Genomic DNA, 8,485 nt, shown 5'->3' with positions numbered 1-8,485 from the left:
AGAAGGCTGAGGGGGATCTAGTGGCCTGTTACAGACTAGTCAGGGGGGACCAGCAGGCGCTGGGGGAGTCCCTGTTCCCCCGAGCTCTGCCAGGAGTGACCAGGAATAGCAGTCACAAGCCGGCAGAGGGGAGATTCATGTTATACTTCAGGAGGTGCGACTTCACGGTCAGGGGGCTAGGGTCTGGGACCAACTCCCAAGAGAAGTGGTGCTGGCTCCTACCCTGGGGGGGCTTTAAGACAAGGCTTGACAATCACCTTTTCTGTTGTGGCAGGGGGTCAGACTTGATGATCTGCTCAGGTCCCTTCCGACCCGACCAACTATGAAACTATGAAACCATCCAAAGAGAAAGGTTTTCCTAATATTCAGCCTCAACTTCCCTTGCTGCAGCTTGAGCCCATTGCTCCTTCTCCTGTCATCTGCCCCCACTGAGACCAGTCCAGCTCCATCCTCTTTGCAGCCCCCCTGCAGGGAGTTGATGGCTGCAATTCAATCCCCCTCGGTCTTCCCTTTTGCAGACTACAGATTTATCTCTAATCCACCTAATTTTGTTCCTGTTCCATTAAGGTATGGCCACTACAGGCAGCTACTTCACCCAAGCTAAAGTCCTCCAGCTTCCCAGGATGCATTGACCCCTCAGGTTAGTGGGGATGCTGGGGCACCGCAGGGCTGGGCACTGTGCCTCATCTCTAAGGCACGTTGGGTCGAGTGAACACTGTATCCCTGAAGCACCAGGCAGCCGTGGTGCCCCCACGGTCACAGAGACCAGCCCTGCTGCCAACAGGAGCAGAGCCAGTCCTGCCCCTAGCTCCTCATCTTGCCCCTGCTCACAAAACCACTAGTAGCAAGGCATGGCTGTGCAAGTGAGGGGCAGTCAGAGCTATTTTTTCCCCTGCATGACTGCTCCGCTAAGTCAATCAACACTAAACGGATTAACATTTGTGCATTTTTCAGTGCAAGGTGTAACAGACCCCGAAGTCATGCCCAACTGTATCATTTTTATTATTAGCTAGTACCAGGTATGCCCAAGGTGTGACTTTATTCCACATCCTGTTGCACATCGGCTGCATCAGTTGCATACATTTTACCTAGCCTGGTATTATAAGCAGTAAAGTAAATAAATCAAACAATATCCACTGCTTGCAAATAAATGTGCTATATCCAAGTGTTTCTGCACTTTGTAGGCCACTTATCTGCGCCACATAATATTTTTTCACAGCCCATTTCCATCTGTTTCCCTGAGAATTGGTAATGTTCCACACTGCGTATTCTGATCCCATAGCATAACACTGGAATTAAATGTCACTCACAATTCAGATCAAATGCGTGTCAACAAAATAAAAACACGGAATGAAAGAAAGAAAGAACAAAAGAAAGAACAGAAAGACAATGAGAGCTCTTCTCCAGCATTATATCTAGCCCTGGTATTTCTGATGTTTCTCATTTCTGTGTTCTTTATGTGATTTGTTTGGTACAGTATTCTCTACTGCTGGATGCAAAACACTTTTTTACTATATGGAGTTTGGTGCAGGAATCCAGTTGTTAAAAGAGAAAGTTAGTGACCGAATTTGTATTCAGAATACACAGTAAAATATCATAGTTTCCTCTATGTTTGTTGGGTAATGCTATGAAAGTATTAAGAGGTGACTGGTTCTTGAAACTGTTTCTCAGCTGACCTTCGTCAAGGCTCATACTGATTTTCACTGGATTTTTGACAGTGTAAAGGCTTCGATGTATGGCTGGTCAGAAATTCTGTAGTTGAAAGGGGTTAGTTTTCACAAGAAATGTTGATGTTTTCTTGAAAAAACAAGCAAAAGCCCAATCACTCATCCAGCCAAATATTTCAGTCCTTGGCACCTCCCTGGAGTTGAGTTTCGGGTGCTTCATCTTCCCCGTCTGTTTTGTCTCAGCCCAGACCACATCTACCCATATGCACAATTGCCATGCAAGTGTAGTGGGGGCACTGCTTCTTTTCAATGAAAGGAGGGACACAATTAGCCAGGCAAGTCTGAAGTCAAGTTGAAGGCAGGGTAGATTTGCACCTTATAGACTAACCAAAGTGTGTATGGGGGGTGTAGAGCTATAGGAATAAAGCACAATTTTTTTGCGCGCTGAATCTCACTTCATTAGATACCATAACAGGATGTGCAGAAAGTGAAGTATAAGAAGCGAAAGGATGGATGCACCAGGGCATATTTCATGGGAAATGCAGCTGGATCTGGAGTCCGGTGTGGGTACCCAGGATACAGCTCCCATGAGGCACCCTGAATTGACTGAGCTGAAATCACATGGCTGAAATAACTCTGCTTTTGAAGCTTTGCTACAAACTGATTTCTCTCTTCTATGGAGAATTTCAAAGAACATGATTTTTTAATTTATATATATATATCAAAACCCTTTATATACACCTAAACTTCAAACTACAGAGTTCTCCACGCACATACAAACTCACAAAAGGTTTATTTCAAATGCAATGGTGACAGCTTAGAAGGAATGGATGCAAAACTGGAGATGAACAGAAATTCAGTGTCACAGGGGAATAAGGCCTGCTTGCCCCATAGCAAACTGAGGGATAGAAACCAGCTATAGAGCTATTACACATTTTCAAAACCTAATTTTGTAGGTGACTGGCATTTTGTATACCTGGATAGATACTTTTGTGTAGTCTTAATCACTTTGGTCTAAATTTATTTCACAATGAAAAAGTTAATTGTGTGAACATTTGTGCGTGTGGCCGATCTTACTTTGCATGTGCGGTTAGTCTAAATGTATTGTGCGACTAACCAGTGAATTGTGTAATATATGTAAGCATTCCTATTTCAAAAAGGTTTTAGTTTTCAAGCCACTTCCTTCTGCAAGTGGCTGGGCTGTTAGAGGCCAGTGATCACCAACCCAAAGCTAGGGGTGTGCTCATGTATCTGCTTACTTTGCAAATAAAAGGCAGGGTAGATTTGCACTTTGTAGACTAACCACCTTGCTTTGGGTTGGTGGTCACTGGCCATGAATATTGCAAGTCATTTGAAAGCACAGCAAGAAGCCTGGCCCACTACTTTCAATAGCCAACTCAGGAGGAAGTCAATGGGGCTCACCTGGCAGAAGCAAACAGGAGCAAGAACAGTCATCAGCCCGTGGCAAAGGCACCTCCCCTCCAAGCATCTGAATCTCTGATGGAGACGTAGCTCCGCCGTGGCAGACGCTATGAAAGCTACCCACTGGATGCTCTCTGCACCGCTCGATGTGCTCCCCTGGCATCCCCAGAGCCAGCGGCACACAGGGGGATGTGGGAATAAGGCACACTGCCTGACTCGATGCTGGAGAGCCCCTTTCTATGGACAGAAAAGCAGCAGGTCTGCTGGGAAAAGTCAAGAGACAGTTGCCATTGAACCCTGGGCAGAGAAAAGGATTGGAGAAAAGCCACCGAGACCGACAGGCCCAACTTCCTTCCACTCTCCCATAAGCTCCTGTGTAAGTTCTGCCTTATGGATATGCCTCAGGCATCTTTACTGCCTTCTCTCCTCCGAATTTAAGCACAATAGTGCCAACATGTCATTCTCTTGCTGCCCTGCATTTGCTTTCCCTCGTATTTTATTCGCAGGGAGAAAAACGCAAAGCTCTGAAAATCATGAAGGATGTGTCCTCCGCCCTAATGCCAACCAATGGCAGCTGAAGCAAAGGGACCTGACCCTAATTCTCCCTTCACCATGACTGGGTCATTCCCCTTCTTCTGCACTCTCATCAATGGGAAATTGTCACTGCTTCTTCTCTTACGAGGGAGGCAGAGCAGTCAGCAGAGGACATTGTTGTTAATTTAATGATGGCCCCTATTCACATGTCCGGGATCTGAAGTTTACTGACTAGTGCTCATAGTTCAGTGACATCAGTACATCAAGGAGACCAGCCACAGGACAAGGTCATACCATCCAATCTACATGCAAAACCTGACGATGTGATACAGGCACTGGTATCGACTCCAGAACCATTCATCTCCATCTCGCATTGCAAGTAAAACTGCTCTAAACCTTCATTGCCCCAATTCACTCCTGTTGCATTGGACATAAAGCCAGTATGTCACCAAAAACCCACATGCTAGTCCACAGTAAAGTCAACCCTTGCTCTTTATTTTTTTTAACCAGTGCTACCCCTTTGACAGTGACCTTATTATTCGAGCCTGGATTGCTAGGTTTAAAGTGAATCCTGAGGCCAACCACACTAGAAAGTCCAGGAGAAATAAAAGGTTTCAGAGGATGGCAGCAGCAAGAATAGAAGCCTGCGGAATGGCTTGGGTGGACTTTTCCTTAAAAAAAAAAAAAGAAAGAAAGAAAGAAATTACAACCAATTCATTTAGAAGCAAAAATGCAATCAGAAAAGGATAATGTGGAGAAATGGTACGAGCTGATTTGGCCAGATATCCTTGCAGATGATGAATGTACGTGGGAAAATGAGGTTCTGAATAATTGAAATAATTTTCAATGGATGTCATAGATTCATAACAGAGAGTGACTGAGAATAAACCTCTGGGTCTCCCATACAGGTCTTCTGATAGCCTGTTCCCAGCAAGTCACTTTCTGGCGCTTCATCCAAGGCCTGTTTCAATGTACCCATTATTTACACTGGACAACAACCCACAGTCTAAAGGGCCATCATGCCCAGAAGCTTGTCACATGAGTCCCCCAAAAACCTTCCCCCTCAACTTCATCCAAATCTTCACTGTCTGCTTTATTCCAGCACCCTTAAAAACCGCTTCTCTCACCTTGGGGTTTTGCAGTAAATTTGGCTTGATTCAGTATATGTGCAGAGCCTAGGGATCTGATGGAGTCTGCCTTGCACAGGGCCAGAGACCTACTGTAACAGGACTCGCACGCTGGAGCCTTTCTGTGGGTGGCTCCACCCTCCTGCCTTGGGCTAACTGCCTGCTTACTCTCCTGCCACGCCTTGATCTTAATTGATTGAGTGATGTAATTAGTGGGAGGCTGCCCACTTTATATACCCGGTGTCAGGGGGCGCTACCTGCGGCTCCTTTTTCTTCCCTACACGGCAGCCCAAACCTCACAGATGGTACTTGACATGGTTTTGCCCTATGCCTTGGCCCTCTTCTTTACTTCTGGGGCCCCTCTCTGTCCCTCCTCGCTCCAGGGCTTCTCTCTGCTCCCTCTCACTCCGGGGCTTCTCCCTGCCTCCCCTCACTCTGGGGCTTCTCCCTGCCCCCCCCCTCGCTCCGGGGCTCCCCACTGCCCCCTCTCGCTCTGGGGCTTCTCACTGCCCCCTCTCGCTCTGGGGCTCCCTACAGCCCCCTCTCACTCCAGGGCTTCTCACTGCCCCCTCTCGCTCTGGGAGTCCCTGCTGCCCTCTAGCTCTGGGGCTTCTCATGGCCCCCTAACTCCGGGGCTCCCGGGTTGGGCCAATGCACCAGGAACAATGCTGCACCCTTTCCGGTGCTAGGAGACCCCATGCTACTGTGGAGCTCCTATGAGGCCTCCTCCACCCCTAATAGCCTCGCCCAGTCCTCCGGTATAACATAACAACAAAACAGAAAACACAAAGCCCCTGGGCTATAACGTGGCTCATAGTTCAGTGAGCTATAGCCAACCTGGCTATCCTGCATGCATATCCCTGTCAGGGTTTCCTCCACCCAGTATCATCAAGCAGACACTGCTCCGGCCATCAGGCTTTTCTGCTATGCTTGCCCTGCTTGCTCCAACAGAGCTCCACCTTCCTTGGCTGCCAGAGGTGAACTGCCCTCCTGGCCTTATGCTTGGGCTTAAGAAGGGGCCAAGCCCTGCCCCTTCCTGTCAGCTGCCCCCCTTGGTTTCCCTGGCAACCAGCACCTGTGCTGCCCTGGTGACTGGCAGTTGAGCCTCCCCCTTCTCACCACTAGGGGTCTCTCCTGCCATCCCTGCTTTTAGGTGCAGGGCACCCGTGTGCACTGCAACACCTACCCATTCAGAGATTGCAACAGGAGCCCCTGAACAACACAACCAATCCCATTCAGCTCTTGTGAAGTGTTAAAGGAGCAGCTTTCTACATCTTCCTAGCTACAAGTCAAATTAAGCCAGTCCCAAGGCCATTACGACCATTGGGGCACCTTAGATGCTGTGCATCATTGGTGAGTGTTCCTGCAAAGAGATCTGGCAGCACCCATCTCCTTTCCAGGTTTGGATGGCTGTTGGCTCACAGCGAGCTCATCCACCCTTTGCAAAGTCTTGTATTTAGTTCTGCTGGGTGTCCTGACCCAAACTAGCCCAGGTAAGGGCATTGGTTTAGTCACTGACAACCCGACCATGGAACAGGCTGTACTGGTTTACATGGTACCATTTACAGCTGACCAAGAGAGACCTGGCCAACAGGTTTCTAGCTATACCCTGCTATAATCATCATCAGCATTGACATACATACATTTCAAATACGTATAGGCAACTCGTGCTCGGTTAACATAGGAGTTGCCCTGTACTGTTGCAGCAACCTAGGAATTCCCACCCAGGACATCAGTACCACCACCGTTAGCCTGCAGTGAGTCCAGTGGACTGGTTGCATCTTGTCCCGGGGTTCAGTTGCCTCATCCTGCTGAGAGCTGGGTATACGATGTCGTTAAGTCCATGCTCCTCAACTTGCCCTTCTGGACTTTTGAAGAGGTGCACAGCATGCGTCTGTCCAAGCCAAATGCCTCCTGCTAATGCCAAGCTATGTCATGGGATGCTGCTGCTGTTTGCAACCAGTGTTTCCCCAATACTGGCAGGTGCAGTATCATTCTCACAAGAATGCAACTCATCGATTCCCAATCCCTTGATTTGGTTTTGCTTCATCTAGCTTTTCACACAACTGCAAGCCCTCAGGGACTCCTCTATCCACTCTTAACTTTGTTGGTTTTCTATTGAACGAGCTGTGGAAACAAGAATGCAAGTCAGGACCCTTTATTCTATCTCCTGGTCTTTCCAGGAGTAAGAGATGCATCTTTGAATTCCCACCCAGCTGAGGAAGACATTGGGTCTCCTACTTCCTGGGTGGACACTCTAACCACTAGGATGATGCACGGTGTCCATCGGCGGCTGTACCAGCCTCGCTATTGTCTTCAGAGTGACTGTAGCTGCCTCAGGTGCTGTGCTTGGAAACTAACTCAATGCTGTTGGTCTGCATTAAGTGTCCTGGTCTGGACCTGGGTTGGTCTTCACCCTCTGTGATCCCTGGAGACAAAGTGGGCAGGAGTGCCCAGTGTGTCCCCCTGACTCAGGCACTCTGGGAAGAGGCAAGTACTGAGGCAGCCGTCAACAAGCATGTCCTACTGCTAGCTCAGAGGCCTCTCTGGTCAGCCCCTGGCTGCTCTGCCTTGCCCCTTTTAAGAAATTTGACTTTCCCTATAGCTGATCTAGGAGTCCTAGGTGACTAACCTTACTAATTTATATCAGCCTCCCAGGGCAAAGAGCCTGCTTTGTTTTGTTTTGAGACGCACGTAAATGAAGACACCTCTGAAAACCATTTGGAACCGGCCCATGCTTTTTCTTGTGAGAACATAAACTCTGAGAGATTTATGTTTCCAAAAGAGCCTTAGCTTTATAAGAATGTGAAGTTGCTCCATTTAGAAATGAAGCAAATAAGGAATGTAGGAGGATGTGTTACCAGAGCCATAAACAGTATTATAAAGACAACTTTCTTCCAAGCCCAGGTCCACATAAAGCCTCTGGTTTTTCAACCTACCCAAGCAAGCCCCAGATAAAGATCTGCAAGCACTCTAAAGACTAATTCTAAACTCAAGCGAAAATATTGACAATCAGTAGATATTGGGTACTTTTGACTAACTGCTGTCCCATCAAAGTGGAGGAATAAGGTATGTAATTGCAAACAGAGTGCATGTTTTACAAAAGTTTCCCAGATATCCTTTTTACCTGAATATTTAATTTAGCGAAGTTTTTTAAATGGTCTCCCATGGCATTCTTGCAAGCAATCTAAGGATGTACAGGTTGGATGAGTCGACTGTAAGGTGGATAGCAAGCTGGCTGGATTGTCAGGTCAATGGTTAGTGATCAATGCCTCAATTTCTAGTTGGCAGCCAGTATCAAGTGGAGTGCCCCAGGGGTTGGTGGTGAAGCCAGTTATGTTCAATATCTTGATTAACAATCTGGAAGATGGCATGGATTGCACCTGCGGCAAATTTGTGGATGACACCAAGTTGGGAGCTGCAGTAGATATACGGGGGGTTAGGGCTTAGGGTTGGGAATGACCTTGACAAATTTGGAGGACTGGGCCAAAAGGAATCTCATGAGGTTCAACAAGGACAAGTGCAAAGTCCTGCACTGGGGAGGGAGCGATCCCCTGCACCGGTGCAGGCCGCGGGTGACGGGCTGGGCAGCGGCTCTGCAGAAAAGGACCTGGGGGGACAGGGGACAAGAAGCTGAACCGGATCCAGCAGTGTGCCCTTGGTGCCAGGAAGGCAACCGGCATTCTGGGCTGCACTGGTAGGAGCTGCGCCAGCAGATCAAGGGCAATGATTCTT

The sequence above is a fragment of the Crocodylus porosus genome, unplaced genomic scaffold, assembly GCF_001723895.1.
Source record: "Crocodylus porosus isolate Cpor-Errol unplaced genomic scaffold, CroPor_comp1, whole genome shotgun sequence".
In the NCBI taxonomy this organism is placed as follows: Eukaryota; Metazoa; Chordata; order Crocodylia; family Crocodylidae; genus Crocodylus; species Crocodylus porosus.
The sequence above is the reverse complement of the archived record's forward strand: the minus strand, read 5'-3'. Positions refer to the sequence as shown.